Raw genomic sequence first — 24,976 nt, 5'->3', positions numbered from 1 at the left:
TAGTTCCTCTGTTTGTTTTTGTCACTGTTAAAATGCTAACCGTTGAAAAACGTGGGTTTTTAGTCGAACATATGCTCAAAGCAGGCGGTAAATACACAGCTTCAGTTCGCCAAACATTTGATTCAGTTTTCCCGGAGACAACAACTCCCACATCGCGATACTGTGCGAAGAACGGGTTCAGTGACTGATGCACCGAGAAGTGGTGGTCCCAGGGTTTTGTCTGAGGATAAAGTTCTCGATATTTCAGAAAAAATGTCCATGAGTCCGAACAAGTCAGTAAGAAAACTCGCCCAGGAAATCGAAGTTAGTGCCGGAACGGCCCACACAGCTGTAAGGAAAAAATTAGAACTTTTCCCACACAAAGTGAGAGTCATGCACGAAATGGAAAATACTGATCATGGCAAGAGACTGCGTTACGGTCAATGGTCCAAAAATTTAGTTCAACAAAATGGAAGGGATATTCTTAATGAAACGTTTTTCACTTATGCGGCGTGGTTTCATGTATCCGGGTACATGAACTCGCAAAATTCTTGTATGTGAAGTGCTACAAATCCATTGTGTATTCATGAGGAAGCACTTCATTCTGTGAACATAGGAGTTTGGATTGCAATTTCCAGACGTCGTATTGTGGGCGCCATTTTTTTCAACGAAATAATAAACGCACATCGATACTGCAGTGATATTCTGTATCCATTCACAGCAGAATTTGTGTTAAGTAGAATACTGAACGGTTATTTTCAACAAGCTGGTGCAACCGCACATACAGCTCGCGTTTCACTGTCACTGCTTGCTGATCTTTTTGCTGATCCCATAATTTCACAGGGACTTTGGCCTCCACGATCGCCTGACCTAACACCACCCGACTTTTTCTTCTGGGGTGCAGCGAAAGCAACTGTCTATAAAAACCGTCCAAAATCCATCGATGAATTGAAAAATACAATATCCACTTTCACTTCTTCTGTTACAGAAGAAATGTTACAACTATTTGAGTTTCATTTCGGTATATTCACTGCGGCATACGGCACGCGCGGCTAACAAGCATACGGCACTGCGGTGAAACTTTTTGAACACCTCGTAGATAACTGAAATGACACCTTTAAAAATGCATGATTGCTAAGGGTGTACTCATGTATAGGCCTCCTCTGATTATGTTTTACAACTTTATTTAGATGAAGTCCGCCAGTGTCTTTTGAGAAAAAAAAGGACTAAAACATGGAGATAAAATTGATTCCTTGTTATTTGGACGTACCTTCATTAGGGAGTCAGATAATGGTCCTGGCAGGTAATGAACGGGATACAAATGCGATAAAAGACTAATGTATCGCGTATAGACTATCTGGTTTCACGGCAAACGTTGTGATCTCATTAGAATCATTATGGGAGAATAGTTTTTTCACAAATTTCTTTCGAAAAGACGCAGTATGTAGGAACAATTCAAAAAACTTTATGGAAGATGAAAAAATTCAGACGCTGATAAATTAAAGTTTATTAGCAATCTGTTGAGGAAGATTCCTCGGTTACTAAAAGACACTGATGGATCCTAAAATCCTATACCTACGCGAGAACTTTGAGAAAGATATAGGAACCTCGAAGAACAGAAGCTGGATACTATAAAACCAAAGAGTGGCTTGAGGTAGGAATTGAAATGCAAAAGATGTCTCACGATCTAGATGACCGGTGAGACAGATCTTTCAATTAAATATTGAAGTTCTTTGATGATAACGAAGACAAGAGGAGTTGGATATAAAAAGTACAAAGAAACTGACGGGAGCACAGGGAACAGAAATGTACAACACAGAAACACTTCAGTGTGTATTTTAGACTTTCATCTGCTTCCTTGACAACATCAGAGACATAAACACTGTGGAAAGGGAACAAGAGGAGTACATAAAGCAAAATAATGGAACAGTGATGGGCAAGACTCAAGGATGTAAAACTGCGGTAGAATTAACGAAGCCCTCTAGGGTCTTCGATGACGTCGACAGCGAGCACTACACAGTGAAGATTTACACGACAGATGACAATGTACGAGTTTGTGGAGCGCTCGTCAAGAATCGTGGTACTGAGCCGTCTCGGATAAGTCAACGACCGAGCAGTCTATGCAGACGAATCCAGCGGCTCGAGCCACGGGGGCGCATTTGGCTGACAGGAACTGACAAAGGAAAAGAGCGGGCGGAGAAGGACATTGTGACGGGCGGCTATGGGACGCACGAAGTGAAAACCAAGCGCGATCGGCGTTGCCTGTGTTTCGAGCGGTGGAGGGAGGTGTGCGGGCTGCAGACATCGTGAAAGTGTGTGTGTGTGTGTGTGTGTGTGTGTGTGTGTGTGTGTGTGTTTGTGTGGGGAGGGAGAGAGAGAGAGAGAGAGAGAGAGAGAGAGAGAGAGAGAGAGAGAGAGAGGATAATGTGTGGGCATGCCGTGGCCAGTCAATTATGCCGGGTGTGTACGCACTGTCTGGCATGAACGGCGAAACTGTAACACCTCTCCAGCAAAGCACCCTCCCACCCTTCCACCCATCCACACACACACACACACACACGCACACACACACATAACGTGCGTATGCGTACATTTACCGCAACGGCTCTGCGTGCTTTCACAGCCGCACCGCACGACGCAAAAGAATACAGGAACGAATACCCCTTTACGTAGTGGCATTTCCTGATGCAACGCAGCTAAACGGAATGTGTCTGTTGTTTGTCCGAAAAGCTTTCATGCATGAATGTCACTTCTAGCAACAGCACGCCGTCAGCGTCGGATATCTTGTGTAACTGTAAGAATTTGGCTGTGTGCAAATTGCGGAAACGTTCGCTCGAGAATGAAAACACACCACCGCTCTTCTGTAAATTCAGAAAGCTGCATATACCGATTAAAAAACACACGAATTTTCGCATTAGTCCAAATTTATAATTTTACTCAATAAACCATATACAGCGAGTATCATGTGTTAAACAAACCCTGAATTTCATTGCTACAATTAGTTATAAGTTACGATTGCTTGAAAAAACTCCTCTGGAGGCTTCTATCAGATCGGCAGCTGATGTAAAAATCCTTTCTGCCGTAATGTTCCGTAAGAGTTCCATGAGTGATCATCCTAAATGAACTTCTGTACGCTGATATAGTTTTTCTTTTTATTATTTCTTCAAAATATTTCTGGTGGAATGTTGTCGTTCTGTAACTCCTACCTTGTGTAACTCCTTCCCTCTCTGCACAATCACTGCAACCAACGTTCTGAATAAGCTGATTTGCGTCTTCTATTCATTGTGTGTCACTAACATTCGTTCCCTCTACTCTTCCTTCCAGTATCACATTCCCTATTCATAAACACTTTCGAGTGTAAGATTTTTCCCAAGATTTCTTTTTCCTCGTTACTCCAATTCTTCACTCCCTACTTCGTTTTTTACCTCTGCATGAGATTTTTAATATCGTTCTGCAGCATTTAACTCCAAACATTTCCTGTTTCGTCTTCTAATTTTCCGGGCTACAAATGGTGTGTTAACTGTACACTGACCGACTGCCAGATGGGATTGCGGGGGTCGGAAGAAGAGATCCCGACCCTCACAATGATCGACATGGGGTGAGGATCCGTGCAGAACAACAATCACCGCCTGCCTCCTGCTTTGTCAGCACCTTAAGCTGTGTTTCACACTTCTACCAAAGCATAAGCCACGCACTGAGGTAAACAAAGCGTAAGTGTTGTTCGTAATCGGAGCTGAAATGGTTAACAAAGGTCCTAATTGCAACAGTTACAATAGTACAAAATATATGGAGCGATCAAAAAGTTTCCTTTCGATGGCCGTACATCCAAAATCTATATGCTAGTCAGGCAAAATCGCCGTGAGCGTAATCATTGCACCGATGCACCAAGCTGAGGATACCCGTCTGGTAAAACACGGTGTCCTGCCGCGTGAAGAAGCCTGTAACCGCTTGCTGCACGTCCTTATCCTACACAAATCGGCGACCCTTCAAGACCTTTTTTAAGAGACTGGAGGCGTAGTAATCGCATGCGGAGAGATAGCGACTGTAGGGCGGGTGCTCGAGAGTTTCTCACATGAGTTGGCGAAACTTCTGCGTTACGCCATTTGCGAAATGGGGACGTGCGTTACCGTGAAGCACCCTTCCACAACGGTGGTTTCCCACAAATACGCTGCCCCATACAGTTTCAGCATTTTCCGATGAATGTCTACCGATGTTTGTCCTTCGGCATCCAAGTAAAGAATAACAGTACGCTGGTTCTGTTTGGGCGCATTTCGTAGTAAGATCGCCACAGTTCGTTTCCGAATTCGCCGAACGCATCTCGGAAAGACACGAATGCTACACTAATCACTTACCTATATGTCGGTGCTTATATATCCGTATTGGAGTTGCGCCACGTTGCGTATATGCTGCATCAACGCCCTCACACGGAAACTTTTTGACCACCCTTTATCTTATACAATAAACATTCTCAGAGCAGTGAAGTGCAAAACAGTAACACAGAAGACCTCATACCGTAAGGTCACGTACACTACGTGATCAAATGTATTCGGATACATGGCTGAAAATTATTTACAAGTTCGTGGCGCCCTCCATCGGTAATGTTGGAATTCAGTATGGTGTTGGCCCACCCTTAGCCTTGATGACACCTTCCACTCTCGCAGGCATACGTTCAGTCAGTTGCTGGAAGTTTTCTTGGGGAACGGCAGTCCATTCTTCACGGAGTGATGCACTGAGGAAAGGTATCCATGTCGGTCGGTGAGCCCTGGGACGAAGTCGGCATTCCAAAACATCCCAAAGGTGTTATATAGGATTCAGGTCAGAACTCTGTGCAGGCCAGTCCATTACAGGGAATTTGTTGTCGTGTAACCACCCCGCCATAGGCCGTTCATTATGAATAGGTGCTCGATCGTGTTGAAAGCTGCAATCGCCATCGAATTGTTCTTCAACAGTAGGAAGCGAAAAGGTGCTTATAACATCAATGTAGGGCTGTGCTGTGATAGTGCCACGCAAAACAACAAGGGGTGCAAGCCCCTTCCATGAAAAACACAACCACACCATAACACCACCGCCTCCGAATTTTACTGTTGGCACTACACTTGCTGGCAGATGACGTTCACCAGGCATTCGCCATACCCACACCCTGCCATCGGACCGCCACATTGTGTACCGTGATTCGTCACTCCACACAACGTTTTTCCACTGTTTAATCGTCCAATGTTTACGCTAGTTACACCAAGCGAGGCGTTGTTTGGCATGTACCGGCGTGAAGTGTGCCTTATGTTTTCTCACCTCATGCCTAACTGTCATAGTACTTTCAGTGGATTCTGATGCAGTTTGGAATTCTTGTGTGATGGTATGAATAGATTTCCGCCTATTACACATTACGTCCCTCTTCAACTGTCGGCGGTCGCTCTCTGATAACAGGCGAGGTCGGCCTTTACGCTTTTGTGCTCTACGTGTCCCTTCACATTTCCACCTCACTATCACATCGGAAACAGTACAACTAGAGATGTTTAGGAGTGTGGAAATCTGGCGTACAAATGTATGACACAAGTGACACCCAGTTACCTGACAACGTGCGAAGTCCGTGAGTTCCACAGTGGGCGCCATTCTGCTCTCTCACGATGTCTAATGACTACTGAAGTCCCTGATCTGGAGTACCCCGCAGTAGGTGGCAGCACAATGCACCTAATGTGTAAAACGTATGTTTTTGTGAGTATCCGGATACTTTTGATCAAATAGTGTATGCAAGGTTTGCTGCGCCCAAAACGAAATGACCACCGGCCGTTGCTTTCTAATTTCCGTCAACTATTACCGATAAGTCTAGGGAATGGGTCAACCAGCTTAATTAACACATTGTATACAATTCTGTATATTCCTTATTTACCTTAAAGATATGTTAAAGACAGGTTAATCTACGCTTATAGCAATTGTATGTTTAGATAGACAAAGTGTTTGACAATTATGACTGGAATTAGGCTTTAATGACGATAACAGAGGTGAAATACAGGGGTCATATGTTATTACAAGTTGCACAAAAACGACATAAACCACACAGCAAAGGCCAAAGGGCAACAAAGGGAAGCAATAGATGAGAAGGAAATGAGACAAGATTCTAGACTATACGCGATATAATTCAATCTGTATTCTGAACAGGCAGTAAAGGACGCCAAAGTGAAATTCTGAAGACGGAATAAAATTTCTGGGAGTAGAAATAAAATCTTTTAAATTTGCCGATGGCACTGTAATTCTGTCAAAAGCAGAAGAGGACATGTAAAGACAGCTGAACGGAAGGGACAGTATCTGGAAAGAAGGATATAAGATGAACGTCAAGGAGGGCAAAGCAAGGGCAATGAAATGCAGTCGAATTAAATCAGGGAGGGAATTAGGTTAAGAACGGAAACTCTGAAAACACTAGGAGAGCTTTGGTATTTGGCCAGCATTATAACTGACGATGGTCGAAGTAGAGACAATGTAAAACACAGACTGATTGCACCCCGAAAATCCTTTCTGAAAAATAGGAATTTGTTAACATTTAATATAAATTTAAGTGTGACGAAATATCTGAAGGTGTTTGTCTGCAGAGTAGCCTTGTACGGAAGTGAAACGTAGACGATAAAAAGTTCAGAAAGGAAGAGAAAACAAGCTTTAGAAATGTGTTGCTATAGAAGAAGGCTGAAGATTTGAGGAGTAGATCGCCTAACTAATGAGGAGGTACTGAAAAGAATTTGGGAGATAAGAAATCTGTGGCACAACATGAGTAAATCAAGGGATCGGTTGATATGAAACAATTTGGGACATCAAGAAATCGTCAGTTTAGTACTGGAGTGAGGTGGAGTGAGGCTGATACAGGATAGACTAGCATGGAGATCTCCACTGAACCAGTCCTTGAACTGAAGTCCACAACAACAACAAAAAAACCACGCAATTTCCAAAATTTCGTCAGTTTCAAAGCACGCCCGCAAGGAGTCGCTAGAGAAGCAGTGTAGCATTACTCAGATAAACGGTGTCAAAGGGTTAGCTGCATGAAGGGGTCCAGCAATCGGTCAAGGGTTGACTCTGTACTGGTACGTTTTTAAAGTGGTCAACAATGGCGCGTGGGTAGCGCCGAAGGTGTTGCAAACTGTGTGGACCAACCAAGATCACTGGTTAGCACACTGGACTCGCATTCGAAAGGACGATGGTTCAAACCCGCGTCCGGCCATCTATGTTTAGGTTATCTGTGATTTCCCTAAATCGCTCGAGGAAAAAAAAGATGGTTCCTTTGAAAGGGAACGGTCGCTTTTCTTCTCAATCCTTGACACAATCCGAGCTTTCGCTCCGTTTTTAATGATCTCGATGTCGAAGGGACGTCAAATCCATTCTTCCTCCGAACTGCTTCACGCCGCAGGATGGCGCGTAAAAGTGGAGCTGAAAAACCGCAAACACTCTTTTCTGCTTTGAATCACGTTCACATTTTGTCCAACTGTTTTTATCAGTTCCTAGCAGTTCCACCCCGTACACCAGCAAAAAAATTGTTGTCGCTCAGCGCTCCAGAGGGGCAAGATCACGTTTAAAGGGGTTGCAGCCTCATAAGTCCTGAGAGAAAAGGTGAATCGTCCGTGTCATCAGTGTCAAACGACGTCCTTCTGCACATCGCACTGCAATCTGTCGTTGTCGACCGCAAAATGTGTGTAAATGAGCGAGCCAATGCAAGGGGTGGTTCCTTTGACGCCCTGTATGCCGTTTGCTGAGGTATTTTCGTATCACTTTTCACCGCCAATGCGTTTTAAATGTTTTCTCGGCTATCCATAAGAGATGGCGTAATTTCAACATCTGGCATCGCGTTCCTTAACTCTGACGCAGAGGCTTCAAGAGAGGGGTTGGCTCTGCCTCGTGATGGCTGGGTGTTTTGTGTTGTCCTTAGGTTAGTTAGGTTTAAGTAATTCTAAGTTCTAGGGGACTGATGACCATAGATGTTAAGTCCCATAGTGCTCAGAGTCATTTGAACCATTTTTAGAGGGGTTGGGATGCGATTAGGGGCAAGGTATGTGACGATCTCCCATCATGTGATACCTCCACGGTGGTGATGGGCAGAACTGTGATGAAATTAGATGGCGATGTGACCTCATTAATTCACTTTACACATGACATGAACTTCTGAGCTCTGGCTTTACTTTCGCTCGTGTCAACACTGCCAAGCCCAACGGTGACGTCGCAGAACGTCACGCTTTTTCACCATTACAGAGGAATTTTGTAGGCAGATGTCAAACTTCTGCATCGCAATGGAGGAAAATGACGGAGTTTCAATGAAGCGACCCTTTAATTGTTTTGCACAGTGTAGTGTCATGCCCCACCAGCACCTCTTGAGGCCGGAAGTTTTATCAGAAGTAAGAACCAACCGTGAAAGTCTACAGTATTTGGTATACATTTATATTCCGCAAGCCACCCAATGGTGTGTGGCGGAGGGCACTTTACGTGCCACTGTCATTACCTCCTTTCCTCTTCCAATCGCGTATGGTTCGCGGGAAGAAAGACTGCCGGAAAGCCTCCGTGCGCGCTCGAATTTCTCTAATTTTGCACTCGTGATCTCCACGGGAGGTATAAGTGGGGGGGGGGGGGGGGGGGGGAAGCAATATATTAGATACCTCATCCAGAAGCGCACCCTGTGGAAACCTGGACAGCAATCTACATCGCGATGCAGAGCGCCTCTCTTGTAGAGTTTGCCACTTGAGCTTGCTAAACATCTCCCTAACGCTATCACGCTTACCAAATAACCCTGTGACAAAACGCGCCGCTCTTCTTTGGATATTCTATATCTCCTCTGTCAACCCGACCTGGTATGGATCCCATACTGATGAGCAACACTCAAGTATAGATCGAACGAGTGTTTTGTAAGCCACCTCCTTTGTTGATGGACTACATTTTTAAGGACTCTCCCAATGAATCTCAACCTGGCACCCGCCTTACCAACAATTAATTTTATATGATCATTCTACTTCAAATCGTTCCGTATGCATACTCCCAGATATTTTACAGAATGGTTTTGTTAAAGGAGCCATTCGAAATGATGCACAGAAAATCCTCTCCATCTTACGTTGCTTATCCATTGCGCCACCTTGTTCGGATTTGCTCAACAAGTTCCCGTGTTCTCTGTATACACCTTCGTGCCTACGTTTTCTTGCAGGTAGCAAATGTATTTAATAATCATTTCTTAAACGTAGTAGAAAGCATAGGGACCAACAGTTCAAGAGAAACATCAGAGCAATATGTTGAAGAAGTAACTCTCATAAAATTACGTCATATGAATGTACCACCAACTTCTAGTTCTGAAATTAAGAGGATCATACATTCTCTCAAGAATAAAAGCTCTTCTGGTTTCTATGTTGTTTCCAATAGAGTACTAAAGATTTGTTCCCATATAGTAAGTCCTGTATACTCCGAAACGTGTAGGGCCTAATGCATCACTAACGCAAGGCAATTTTCCATGCCGTTGTTAAACCCCGCTGTAAGACAGGTGATACGAGAGATGTCTGTAACTACAGACCTATTTCACTGCTGACATCATTTTCCAAATTTTTTTAGAAGGTGATGTATTCTAGAATAGTATCTCACATTGGCAACAATAATATCCTCAGCAAATCATAGTTTGGGTTTCAGAAGGGTTGCTCGACTGAGAATGCCATTTACATGTTCACACACCAGATATTACAAGCATTAAATAACAAATTACCACCGGTAGGCATTTTCTGTGACTTATCCAAGGCATTTGATTATGTGAATCATAGTATACATCTAGATAATTGAAGTTTTATGGGATTGACGGTATAGCCGACCGATGGATCATGTCATAATTAACCAAAAGAATGCAGAAAGTTGTACTTAGTAGTAATTAAACCAACATAATTCTGAATGAGGAGAAATCATGTATGGGGTTCCCCAAGCTCTATTTTGTGTCCACTACTGTTTCTCATACATGTAATTAATCTACTGTCTAATGTACAACAAGAAGAAATAGTTCTCTTTGCAGATGACACCAGTATTGTAATCACTCCCAGTATACGTACAGAAATTGAATAAATGCTGACCAAAGTTCTTAAAAATATCATCGACTGGTTTTCTGCGAATGGTCTCACCCTGACTTTCACAAAGACAAATCTGCACCTCTAGCGGTACTGCACCAGTGGTAAGTGTAACACATGGTCATGAAATGAAACATAGGGTGGGAACTTCAAAATTCAAAAGGTCCATATTAATGAGAATTTAAATCGGAAAAAAACACAACTTAGTTCAATCACATTTGCATTAGAATCATAGCAAATTTTGTGGAGAGAGAAATCAATAAGTGGACGTATTTTGCTTATTTTCATTCAGTAATGCCATATGGAATAATGGTCTGGGGTAATTCATCTTTAAGAAAGAAAGTCTTCATTGCCCAAAAACGTGCTGTAAGAATAACATGTGGTACTCAGCCGCAGTCATCTTGTAGACATCTGTTTAAGAAGTTGGGAATAATTCTGACTACTGCTCCACAGTATATTTATTCTCTCGTGAAGGTTGTTGTAAATAATCCTCTACAGTTCAAAAGGAACAATGAGGTACATAATTACAATACTAGAAGAAAAAAAAAAGACATTCATTACTCAACATTAAGATTGTCTTTAGCACAGAAAGTGGTGCACAACGCTGCAACAAAAAATTTTTAACAACTACACAGTGATAAAAAATGTGTAACTGACAGCAAAGTAAAATTTGGAGTCGCGCGGGATTAGCCGAGTGGTCTCAGGCGCTGCAGTCACGGACTGTGCGGCTGGTCCCGGCGGAGGTTCGAGTCTTCCCTCGGACATGGGTGTGTGTGTTTCTCCTCAGAATAATTTAGGTTAAATAGTGAGTAAACTTAGGGACTGATGACCTCAGCAGTTAAGTCCCATAAGATTTCACACATATTTGCACTTTCTTTTTAATTTGAAAATAAATTGAAAATGTTTCTCCTTGACATCTCCTTCTATTCCGCAGAAGAATTGCTTTGTTTGTAATGTGTAAAAGGTGGTAGGTAGGAATTGGTAGCTCAATCTGTATATCTTATTTTCATTTCGGGGGAAAAAAATTATTATATGGTGATGTTTAGAGTACAAATAGATGTACAAATTAATTTTCAATATGAATGTAAAATGACTCGTTCCACATCTGACGATATATCATGGAAAATGATTCATCGAACATGGCCGGCCGGAGTGGCCGTGCGGTTATATGCGCTACAGTCTGGAGCCGAGCGACCGCTATGATCGCAGGTTCGAATCCTGCCTCGGGCATGGATGTGTGTGATATCCTTAGGTTAGTTAGATTTAAGTAGTTCTAAGTCTAGGGGACTGACGACATCAGATGTTATGTCCCACAGTGGTTAGAGCCATTTGAACCATTTTCTAACTAACTAACTAACAAGGGGACGTACTACACCAATACATCGGAATGCTGGGTAGTCAGAAACATTTTTAGATATTACGAGTTCTTTAACCGTTAAAAATTCATTCTCCCATCTGTTAACCTATCAAGAGTTATGTGAGTCCAGTAAATCTCCATCAAAGTCAGCTGTTTTTCGTTCACGAAGAGGGGAGCTTGATAAGCGAAGTGAATTGCCAGCGAGACCTGTGGCCGTGCAACGGAACTAAAATCAGAATCCGAGGCAGCTGTGAACGACTTCTCTCCTGTATGTGTTAACTCTCTGCTGAAAGCTGTGAAGCTTACCGCGACACGTTGCCTCCACGGCTTTTCATGGTTGCGGGACGTCGGAGCTGGCCCCACTGAGCCCGTGAGGGAGACGGCGGACTTACATGAATAAAGAAGCAACGACATCGTGGTACTTCTGCCAGCTATAACATCTGAAAGAGTTTACGTATTTATCTCTTTTTTACCTGAACTGTCAAACACGACAGGAAGAGAATACAAGCAGCTACTAGTGGCCAGAGAAAGGTAAACTGTTTAATAAGTTACGAAGACGTACACAGAAAACAGTACTTTAAGGGTTGCCTGTTTGTTTTACCTTAATGATCTTTCTGTAGCCTATTAGCAAATATACACTGTGGGCTGTCTTATTTCTGCTATTCCGTCATGTATGAATGTGTCTGTTCATCACACTTAAAAAGACATAAATAAAGTAACTGCTTAGTTATAACTAAAAAGAGAGAATGTGGCAACAACTTCTGCTAACACTGTTAATTAATAACTATTTACAACAAAAACAAATACAACAATTACACATACTGTAATTACTACAACAACTACTTCAGTGTCTGTTAAACCATCAGTGAAAGAGCACATCGAATTCCTGATGCTAATAAGCTGAGTACACTGTTCATTTGTTACATATTTTTACGAGCTTCACACAGGAACGACTTATTTTCAGTTGTCTGTGTAGTTACTAGTCTATTTTTTGTAATTTCTTGCGTGTTTGAGTGATTACTAGGCACAACCTTATATTTTAATAACAGTTTAGCGTACAGTACCACCGTTGTTATACACGCTCGTATCGACGCTCATATCGTACAGCCGGCCAGAGTGGCCGAGCGGTTCTAGGCGCTTCCGTCAGGAACCGCGGGACCGCTACAGTCGCAGGTTCGAATCCTGCCTCAGGCATGGATGTGTGTGATGTCCTTAGGTTAGTTAGGTTTAAGTAGTTCTAAGTTCTAGGGGAATGATGACATCAGCTGTTAAGTCCCATAGTGCTCAGAGCCATTTGTACATATTGTACAGGTTTTGTTTGTTTTGGTTTTCATAGCTCAGTCTCGGTTAGATCATCAGTGAGACAGCACCTCGAGTTCCTGTTGCTAATAAGCTGAGTGCACTGTTCGTTTGTTACACATTTTTACGAGCTTCAAACAGGAGCGACTTCAGTAGCGGATAAGAACTGTGATTGCTGTGCACAGATGTGAGCTGAGTTGGCGACCCTTTGCTCTCAGCTCCAGGCAGTGTTGGCTTTCGTCACACAGCTTGAGGCTGCTCCCAAGGAGCATCGCTGTGGGGGGGGGGGGGGGGGTGTCGGATGTGGGGATGTGAGGGACGTTGAGCATGTCTCACGTATCCTACGATCGGTCCACTGATGTGGCCACCCCAGGTACTGCCTGCACTGAGTTTGACCCCTCACCCATGGTCAAGTGCGAGATCTTTCCAAAGATTGGCAGGCAGCAACAGACTTCCCAGAGGCTGATTGTAGGGCCTCCCTGGTTTGTGTGACAGACAGGTTTCGGGCATTATTTGTGGCTGACGAAGTCTCTAAGCCGGATGCAGTCGTCCACCCTCTTCCACAGAAAGCTTCTTGGCCCGCAAGGTATGGGCATTCATAGAGGGTTGGCTTGCTGGTAGTTGGGAGCTGCAACGTCAGGTGCGTAATGGGGCCCCTTAGGAACATGACTGCAAAGGAGGGGAAGGAAGCCAGTGTGCACTGGAGTAATTCCAGATGTCGTCAGGAGTCCACTACACAGGAAGTGGCAACAAGGATAGTGGGGGCAGTGTGGAAATGTCTGGGCGGTTTTTTAGGTTAGAGGGTCTCAGGAAGCCACAGAAAGGGCATCCGTCTAAAAGGTGGGAGGTAAAACACAGTAAGGTAGTTGCAGCAACAATCGGTACTGTAGTTGTAAATTGTCGTAGCTGAGCTGGGAAAGAACGAGAGCGCCAAGCCCTGATAGAAACCACTGATGCTCAAATAGTTATAGGTACGTAAAACTGGCTAAAGTTGGAAATAAGTTCAGTTAAATTTTTTTCAAACGACCTAACAGTGTTCACAAAAATGGACAGACTAAATACAGCTGATGGTGGAGTATTTATTGCTGTCAGAAGTAGTTTACCTTGTGGTGAAATTCAAGTAGATAGTTCCTAGAAACTGCAAAAATGTGGGAAATTAAGGAGATGGGACCTGGATAAACTGAAAGAACCAGAGGTTGTACAGAGTTTCAGAGAGAGCATAAGGGAACAATTGACAGGAATAGGGGAAAGAAATACAGTAGAAGAAGAATGGGTAGCTCTGAGGGATGTAGTAGTGAAGGCAGCAGAGGATAAAGTAGGTACAAAGACGAGGGCTGCTAGAAATCCTTGGGTAACAGAAGAAATATTGAATTTAATTGATAAAAGGAGAAAATATAAAAATGCAGTAAATGAAGCAGGCAAAAAGGAATACAAACGTCTCAAAAATGAGATCGAGAGGAAGTGCAAAATGGCTAAACAGGGATGGCTAGAGGACAAATGTAAGGATGTAGAGGCTTATCTCACTAGGGGTAAGATAGATACTGCCTACAGGAAAATTAAAGAGACCTTTGGAGAGAAGAGAACCACGTGTATGAATATCAAGAGCTCAGATGGCGGCCCAGTTCTAAGCAAAGAAGGGAAGGCAGAAAGGTGGAAGGAGTATATAGAAGGTTTATACAAGGGCGATGTACTTGAGGACAATATTATGGAAATAGAAGAGGATGTAGATGAAGACGAAATGGGAGATACGATACTGCGTGAAGAGTTTGACAGAGCACTGAAAGACCTGAGTCGAAACAAGGCCCCCGGAGTAGACAACATTCCATTAGAACTACTGACGGCCTTGGGAGAGCCAGTCGTGACAAAACTCTACCAGCTGGTGAGCAAGATGTATGAGACAGGCGAAATACCCTCAGACTTCAAGAAGAATATAATAATTCCAATCCCAAAGAAAGCAGGTGCTGACAGATGTGAAAATTACCGAACTATCAGTTTAATAAGCCACGGCTGCAAAATACTAACGCGAATTCTTTACAGACGAATGGAAAAACTGGTAGATGCAGACCTCGGGGAGGATCAGTTTGGATTCCGTCGAAATGTTGGAACACGTGAGGCAATACTGACCTTACGACTTATCTTAGAAGAAAGATTAAGAAAAGGCAAACCTACGTTTGTAGCATTTGTAGACTTAGAGAAAGCTTTTGACAATGTTGACTGGAATACTCTTTTTCAAATTCTAAAGGTGGCAGGGGTAAAATACAGAGAGCGAAAGGCTATTTATAATTTGTACAGAAACCAGATGGCAGTAATAAGAGTCGAGGGGCATGAAAGGGAAGCAGTGGTTGGGAAAGGGGTGAGACAGGGTTGTAGCCTCTCCCCGATGTTATTCAATCTGTATATTGAGCAAGCAGTAAAGGAAACAAAAGAAAAATTTGGAGTAGGTATTAAAATTCATGGAGAGGAAGTAAAAACTTTGAGGTTCGCCGATGACATTGTAATTCTGTCAGAGACGGCAAAGGACTTGGAAGAGCAGTTGAACGGAATGGACAGTGTCTTGAAAGGAGGATATAAGATGAACATTAACAAAAGCAAAACGAGGATAATGGAATGTAGTCAAATTAAATCGGGTGATGCTGAGGGAATTAGATTAGGAAATGAGACACTTAAAGTAGTAAAGGAGTTTTGCTATTTAGGAAGTAAAATAACTGATGATGGTCGAAGTAGAGAGGATATAAAATGTAGACTGGCAATGGCAAGGAAAGCGTTTCTGAAGAAGAGAAATTTGTTAACATCGAATATAGATTTATGTATCAGGAAGTCGTTTCTGAAAGTATTTGTTTGGAGTGTAGCCATGTACGGAAGTGAAACATGGACGATAACTAGTTTGGACAAGAAGAGAATAGAAGCTTTCGAAATGTGGTGCTACAGAAGAATACTGAAGATAAGGTGGATAGATCACGTAACTAATGAGGAGGTATTGAATAGGATTGGGGAGAAGAGAAGTTTGTGACACAACTTGACTAGAAGAAGGGATCGGTTGGTAGGACATGTTTTGAGGCATCAAGGGATCACAAATTTAGCATTGGAGGGCAGCGTGGAGGGTAAAAATCGTAGAGGGAGACCGAGAGATGAGTACACTAAGCAGATTCAGAAGGATGTAGGTTGCAGTAGGTACTGGGAGATGAAGCAGCTTGCACAGGATAGAGTAGCATGGAGAGCTGCATCAAACCAGTCTCAGGACTGAAGACAACAACAACAACAACAACAGTTCCTGCGAAATAGTATGGACAGAAGTTATACTTGAAATCGGACTCAACTATTAACTGGATCGTTTTACCGACTCCCCTCCCCTCCCCCCGACTCAGAAGATATAGTTGCTGAATAGTTAAAAAAAAACTTGGGTCTCATTTCAAATAGGTAACCCACTCATACAATTATAGTCTGTGGTGACTTCAATCTACTCTTGATATGCTGGAAAAATTTTACGTTAAAGCCGGCGGCCGGCATAAAAAATCATTTGAAACTGTACTGAATGCTTTCTCAGAAAATTATTTTCAACAAGTAGTTCATGAGCCCACTCTAAGTGTAAATAGTTGCTAAAGCATACTTGACCTCTTAGCAACAAATAATCCTGGACATGGGGAGTATCACGAAGGATACAGGGATTAGCGACTACAAAGCAGTTGCTGCTAGGCTGAATACCATAACACCCACAACCATCAAAAAGTAACGCAAAGTTCATCTATTTAGAAAAGCTGATAAAAAAGCTCTTAATGTCTTTTAAGAGACTTTCTCCATTCCTTCCGATCTGATCACGTAAGGGTAGAAAAGATGTGGAATGATTTCGAAGATATAGTATCGACGGCAGTTGAGAGATATATACCACATAAATTAATAAGTGATGGTACTGATCCCCCAAGGTACACAAAACGGATCACTTCGCTGTTGCAGAAGCAGCGGAAAGAAGCAGCGAGAAAAGCATGCCAAATTTAAAAGAACGCAAAATCCCCAAGATTGGCAAAGTTTGGCAGAAGTTCGAAATACAGCGCGTGCTTCAATGCGAGATGCTTTTAATAAATTCCACAACGAAACTATATCTCGGAATCTGGCAAAAACCCAAAGAGATTCTGATCATACATAAAACACACTAGTGCCAAGACGCAATCAACACCTTCAGTGCGCGCTAACAACGGTGAAGTCACTGATGACAGTGCCACTAAAGCAGAGTTATTAAACACGGTTTTCCGAAACTCCTTCATCAAAGAAGACGAAGTAAATATTCCTGAATTCCAATCAAGAACAACTGTCAAGATGAGAAACACAGAAGTAGATATACTCGGCAAAGCAGCTTGTCATTTAATAAAGGCAAGGCCTCCGGTCCAGGTCGTATAACAGTCAGGTTCCTTTCAGAGAATGCTGAACAATAGCTCCATGTTTAGCAATTATATACAACCTCCGCTCATAGAAAGATTCGTACCTAAAGACTGGAAAATTGATGAAGTCACACCAGTACCCAAAAAGAGAAATAGAAGTAATCCGCTGAATTACAGGCCCATATCACTAACGTCGATTTGCAGTAGTGTTTTGGAAGATATACTGTGTTCGAATATTATAAAATATCTCGAAGAAAACGATTTATTGACACATGGTCAGCACGGATTCAGAAAATATCGTTCTTGTAAAAAACAACTAGCTCATTATACTCATGAAATAACGAGTGCTATCGACAGGGGGTGTCAAATTGATTCCATGTTTCGATACTGTTCCTCACAAGCGTCTTATAACCAAACTGCGTGCCTACGGAATATCGCCTCAGTTGTGTGACTGGATACGTGATTTCCTGTCAGAAAGGTCACAGTTCGTTGTAATAGGCAGTAATTCATCGATTATAACAGCAGTAATATCCGGCGTTCCCCAAGGAAGTATTATAGGCCCTCTGTTGTTCCTGATCTATATTAACGATATAGGTAATAATCTGAGTAGACCTTTTAGATTGTTGGCAGATGATGCTGTCATTTACCATCTTGTAAAGTCATCAGATGACCAAAACGATTTGCAAAATGATTTAGGTAAGATATCTGGATGGTGCTAAAAGTGGCAGTTGACCCTGAATAAATAAAAGTGTGAAGTTAATCGCATGAGTACTAAAAGAAATTCGCTAAATTTCGATTACGCGATTAGTCACACAAATCTGAAGGCCTTAAATTCAGCTAAATACTTAGGGACTACAATTATAAATTACCTAAATTGGAACGATCACAATTATAAATAACCTAAATTGGAACGATGACACAGATAATGATGTGGGTAGAGCAAACCAAAGACTGCGATTCATTGGCAGAACATTTCGAAGGTGCAACATGTCTACCAAGAGACTGCTTACACCACGCTTGTCCGCCCTATTCTGGAGAATTGTTGTGCGGTATGGGATCCGTATCAGGTGGGACTGACGGATGACATCGAAAAAGTACAGAGAAGTGCAGCTCGTTTTGTATTATTGTGAAATACGGGAGACAGTGACACAGACATGATACCTGAATTGTAGTGGCAATCATTAAAACAAAGGCGTTTTACATTGCGACGGGATCTTCTCATGAAATTTGAATCACCAATTTTCTCCTTAGATTCCGAAAACATTCGGCTGGCAGCCACCTACATAGGGAGAAGTTATCATCACGATAAAATAAGAGAATTCAGGGCTCGCAGAGAAAAATTTAAGTGCTTGTTTTTTCTGTGCGCCGTTCGAGAGTGGAACGGTAGAGAGATAGCTTGAAGGTGGTTCCTTGAAATCTCTGCCAAGCACTTTATTGTGAATAGCAGAGTATTCACGTAGATATAGATGTACTACTACTTCTACTACTACTATTTACAAATTTCTCTCTATTAATCTAAAATGAATAAAATAGTTCTGAACCACCTGCATATTTACAAACTAATACGAACTTAAATTCAAGGAGAACAGGAAGCGAAAGAATAAACTTTATGAAACGAAAAACAAAAAAAAAGAACTTTACTGTGAAACATGAACAGAACAATAACCAAAAATTAAATCAGACTGTTTCCAAGTGTCCATCTTTGCATAGCATTGAAATCCAAATATGCTGTTTCCTAACACTCAGTGTCGCGTTTTCTCGCTCTGTGCACTGAAACACCCTCGCATCCTCCGTGTCTTGTAGACCTTTGGCTGACCAAGAGGATGTTGCTCAAACCTGTCGCACTCTCGCTCACACATTATAGGCCTAAAAACATTATGGTCGTTTCCAGTAAGTGCATTCAGAATTGTAAAACAACACTGTCTCATCACAAGTGTTACCTGAACAAGTCTCAGAAAGAAGTTCTTGTACATTTTAAATACAATTTTGAGGATTCTCACTGATGTGTTCACATTACTTCATGACTGCAATCTCAAAAACTTTGCGTAGCACTCGGTAACTTCTTATAAAAACTGTGACGAACAGGGGGAATGAAGCACTGATTGTAAGTTTTCCATGTTCACGCTCGTAAGTGGTTTTTCTCTGTGCTACTTGGGGTTCAGAGAGATGTTGTGAAACTCAGCGCGCCGATTGCTTATTCGTTTAAAATGGTTCAAATGGCTCTGAGCACTATGGGACTCAACTGCTGTGGTCATTAGTCCCCTAGAACTTAGAACTACTTAAACCTAACTAACCTAAGAACATCACACACATCCATGCCCGAGGCAGGATTCGAACCTGCGACCGTAGCAGTCGCACGGTTCCGCGAGACCAACGCGGCCGGCCTTATTCGTTTAGTGAAACTCACTTCTTTGTATTTCACATGATGGTTGTGTGTGCACTTAAACTGCATTACATTTGGCTTATTTTCGCTTGTGATGGATCCCGTCGTCATCCAATCTGCAGTTTGTTCATTAACCACTTACTCGGTATGTTTTGATTATTTTTCTGGATTTCGTCAGGGTGGTTAATGTGTTGACAGCACTTTAGCTTGCGCTCAGTGTGATTGAAATCAGTGTAATTGGGCAGATAACTGAGAGTTCTTCATGTGAATGGTAAAAAGTTTGATACTACTACTAGTCTGACCACCACAGATGTTGATGTTTGTGGGACAAAGTAGCAGCGGGAACTTCACGGAGTGGTATTGCTTTTTGCAGATCAAACTTCATTACAGTGCATTCTTGTTTTATTGATTTCTATTTATCTTTTCCCATCGTTGCTCTTGAAAGGTCAATCTGTCGCGCCACACTTTCAGGAGTCTTGTTGAATGCACATAGAGACTTAGTTTTTATCTCAAATACGTCACAGTTTTTGCGTTTGTCTTGAGAGCAGATATCCTTTCAAAATGATGATCTTTCGTAATACTCGTATTCAGAAACGAACCAACCACGTTTCTGATGCTCACAATGTTCCCAATTCTCAGTGGCTGTATCAGTCATTTAGGAATGTATTTCCACGGATGGTTCTGAGTATTCCGCTACATAGTTCTCAGTTCACTCGCTAGATGGTACCATAGGACGCCTTCATACAGTGAGATCACTTTCGCATGAGATCTTAAATTTATACAAGTGTAGACAACTAAAGAACTTCTTATACATTTTTAACCAAGTTTGCGCAGTTTTTGTGGCATCGCAGATCGATACCACCCTCACCGGTGCCTCACAGTTGGCAACGGAAACGCACTTTTCCGACAAACGTCGGTAGTGGTCGCGCAGGAACCCCGCGGAGTCAATAATGCGCGCCCACTGCGCCACGCCTTCAGTGGCTCCGACTAAGAGCGCCCTCAGCAGCCGTGATACAGGTTAGGCGGCAGCCGCTACACGGCCCAGTCTCAGCTGCCGTTTTAGGCAGTCTTAGCTCTTAGTCAGCTCGGCAGGTCGCTCATGTATTTGTAGCAGGAGCCTCATACTGCACGGTGCCCTTTAATTTGTCTTATTTATGGATTCTTCGATCCCTTCTTGATAGAACATGTCTATATTGAGGGTTGAATAATACTTAGGCTTTTTTTGTTCTACTGATTTTTATTTCTATGAATTAGTTTTCGGCTTATTAGGCCATCTTCAGGTAACTACTGGCTATTGTTTACAAGGAGCTTGTATTCTTGCGAATCAAACATTCTGGACTAAGACGCAATGCACTTACATACGATTTTTAGTTGCGGTATTGTCTTTGGAACTGTCAAACGAGTTTTTTGATGTTTTGTTCTGTAAAACTGTTCTTTAACATAATAAATCACATTTTATGGTTTGTCAGTACCATGTGTGACAACAATTAGAATTATTTAGAATACACATTATTACAAAATTACAGTTTTTCGGTACTTGTGGATGGTAATTGTTGGTTGTACAACAGCGGTGTTTTCTTTGGGGGTTACATTTTGATATTAGAAAAATTGTGCATTAATAAATACTAAATATTACATTATTAGAGCTGAGTTACAGTTTGGAATGTAAACACATAAGGGATATTATATTATATTGGCGTGTGAATGTGTTTACTATTGGGACACTTCGTGGTTAGTAGCTGGTTCCTGTAATAGCCCGACTTTATTGCTCTTTGTTTTTTTGTAAAGTTTCTTCTCAACACTTGGAGAAAGCTATAAGTTAAGTAAAACTTCCGTTTACTGTATTTCCATATTACTAATCATTTCTACTCTTGTCCAGCTTCCCTAAGACGAGAGCTGCTCTGCCACTCTATAGCCCACTTCTCATTACTATTGTGTACGAAGTAGTACTCAACGGTAATGAGACGTGTCAAGTGCACCGTTAACCAAATGACTGACCATAGGGTGGCACATACTCATCGCTAGAACAATACTCTATACCGAAGTCATTATCATTTCAGACATGCAGACATTTGATTTCAATATGGTCTGTCATCTTGTCATGGGATTTAGTTCACTTTCGTACCAGAAGTAGCTATACATCTGTGATATGTCAAGAGTGCAAATATGAACAGTATCCCTCACTGTCCAGTATTGGTTCGGTTTGTCACATGAATATTTATATTCACCGTTGGTTGGAATGAAAAATTCAAAGTGTAAAAACTTTTTTGTTGGTTCAGTTTGACGTAAGACTCTCCAATTATGATGTAATACTGGACGAGAAATAAACTTCTGACCATAAACAGAAGAACCATAATTACAAAAGCGTTTAGGTGTTATTGTACCGGAGAAAATACACTTGTCAGCACAATGGTTAATCGCCGGCCCTTGTGGCCGTGCGGTTCTAGATGCTTCAGTCTGGAACCGCGTGACCACTACGGTCGCAGGTTCGAATCCTGCCTCGGGCATGGATGTGTGTGATGTCCTTAGGTTAGTTAGGTTTAAGTAGTTCTAAGTTCTAGGGGACTGATGACCATAGATGTTAAATCCCGTAGTGCTCAGAGACACAATGGTTAATCTTTATTTTACTCCAGGAGAAACCAAGTGGATACTACAACTCGTAAAATATTGTTTCACTTTTTTACAACACAAATAAGAAGATATACTTAACTTCATACAGTGCATTACCACAGGAGCAGTATAAGTATTTCCAAATGTCTCTGAACATTGACGTACCACATGATATAGACAAAATACAAGTCCCTTACACAGTGTACGTTTAACAGTAACTTTCATATAGAGTTCTGATCACACAGCGGTTCTACTAGAAGACTATGCTGTCGTCTTAGTCTATGATTGCGGACTGGGTTGAGCGGTACTGTGCTCGTCAGTAAGTAAAAGAGCCGTTGCGGCGACGTAGCAAAACTCATGGCTACGCCGGCGCCGCTCGCCGGCCGCTCTTGTGGCTTTGTTACGAGGTACCAATCTTACTTTGGTACCTCGCTCTTCGGACGATACCGCAGGTTCGTCACTCATGCGTCATGTTGTTTGTTCTTTGTGGCAAAATATGATATCTACGTATAGATTCTTGGAGATATTTTATATTTTGTACTCTCGATAATAATTGCCGCGATCGAAGAATGCCGGCCGCTGTGGCCGAGCGGTTCTAGGCGCCTCAGTCCGCAACCGCGCTACTGCTACGGTCGCAGGTGCGAGCCCTGACTCGGGCATGGATGTGTGTGATGTTGTTAGATTAGTTAGGTTTAAGTAGTTCTAAGTTCTAGGGGACTGATGACCTCAGATGTTAAGTCCCATAGTGCTTAGAGCCAATTGCACCGTCTGATTGATGAATATGTCCAGTTTGTTCCACAGAAACATCATACTTTACAGGCTACAAAACTTGCAGAGATCGCTTCGAGAATTTCTTAAATAATACAGTGCCTTAGTGGCTAATTTGTTGATCATATTCCCGTACAAGGAGTTAAATTATTCATAGAGATGAGAAACGAATTGAGTACATCCCCATAGAAGTACAGTTGTCTTGAGGACGCCACGTCCCAATGAGGAAATTGTAGGTGGAATCACCAGTGACGATGAAGGTTTGAGTTTGGCCGCGACGTGTGCTCGGATTGTCTAATGAATGCAGATCTCGATTTCTTATGCAGCGCTGATACAGAACACAACTTAAAAATTAAAATATAAATAGTGTAAAATGCAGTCACTGTGTAGGGCGGAGTTCCCTTTTCCTGCTCTACACGCCCTATCTGCTCAGTGATACTGTGCCGTGGTTAGCACAATGGACTCGCATTTAGGACGAGTGTGGCACAAACCCCCATTAGACCAATCAGATTTAGGTTTCCCTAAAACATTTAAGGAAAGTGCTAGGATGGTTCCTTTCGAAAGTATTCAAGTGGTGAAGACGCGTCAGACTTCGTTCCTACCTGTCTTTCTGTCCTATCTTAATGTTACAGAGTTTGACTGAAGAAAAAAAAAAGACGGCATCTATCGACCGACAAATAAGAAGCGTTCAGGAAAACGAACACAGTTTTTGGAATCGTCGCTGTTTAAAGAACTGATAAAAAATAAGAGTTTGTTGGTATCTTTAAGGAATACAAAAATCTTTATACTTGTAAATTGGAATTAGCCTTTGACATTGAAACAAGAGATAACAGAACTATTTAATTAAATCAACATTTCTGAAACTAAGAAACGTCTTGCATTTTTCCGTAAAGCGTTAATTTAAATAATATGGTAAAATAAGCGCCAGCTTTCGCGATGTAGCATTTGTAATCATTCTTTCTCTTCTGAAGACAACAACGAAACGAGATGTTAATTAAGAAACACTTTGCCGCGAGGGGTAGCCGCGCGGTCTTGGGCGTCTTGTCACGGTCCGCTTGGCTGCCCCCGTCAAAGGTTCGAGTCCTCCCTCGGACATGGGTGTGTGTTTTGTCCTTAGCGTAAATTAAAGTTAGATTAAGTAGTTTGTAAGCTTAGGGACCGATGATCTCATCAATTTCGTCCCATAAGAACTTACCACAAATACCTAATATCCAAGAAACACTTTCAGCTACTCATTTTGTCTGCACGTATTACTTTCTCACTTACATACAGACAACGAAATAGCTGTGGGTGCCAGCATAAGATATTGTGTAAGATTTGGTTGTTTTGCCATATCAGTCATTCCTGTGATCAGTTAGCCTCGATGCGCCCGGGTAAGCGGCGTCATGTTCACACGCTCTGTTGTCTTCATCTGTTTCTTAGTCATTGGTATCCTCAGTGCTACTCCTTATGTGTCAGATACGCATCATCACTGCGTAACTGCAATACCAGAGTAGACTCTTCTTTTGCCGGCCGAGGTGGCCGAGCGGTTCTAGGCGCTACAGTCTGGAACCGCGTGACGGCTACGGTCGCAGGTTCGAATCCTCCTCGGGCATGGATGTGTGTGATGTCCTTAGGTTAGTTAGGTTTAAGTAGTTCTAAGTTCTAGGGGATTGATGACGTCCGAAGTTAAGTCCCATAGGGCTGAGAGCCATTTGAACCATTTTGGCTACCTTTACATAACACTAATTATTTCCCCATTTCAGCCATACAAGTAAGGAATTTATAAACGTGTTACCTTCTTCCTATCCAAAACTACTCTCCATTCAATCATCGGCTTAGCTCCACTCTTGAAATGACACAGATTTTTTTTTTTTCTAACAGGGAGTCAAAAACTGAGTCATATTGTAAGCTCCATGATTTTCTCATCAATTTCTGTTTCTGCTTTCTTCCTTACATTTAATCTAAATCGACATGAATACTCCACAAGCCACCTGGTGGTGAGTGGTGGAGGGTACTTTGTGTACCACTGTCACTTCCCCTTTCCTGTTCCAGTAGCGAATGGTCGATGGGTAGAACGATTGCCGGTAAGCCTCCGTGACGGCTTCTCGCTCTTGCTCTGACCAGTCAACTTCTTGTCATGCAATTTATTCTTTTTTATTGTAAA

Source organism: Schistocerca gregaria, chromosome 2 (assembly GCF_023897955.1).
Source record: "Schistocerca gregaria isolate iqSchGreg1 chromosome 2, iqSchGreg1.2, whole genome shotgun sequence".
In the NCBI taxonomy this organism is placed as follows: Eukaryota; Metazoa; Arthropoda; class Insecta; order Orthoptera; family Acrididae; genus Schistocerca; species Schistocerca gregaria.
This window is presented reverse-complemented; position numbering follows the sequence as displayed.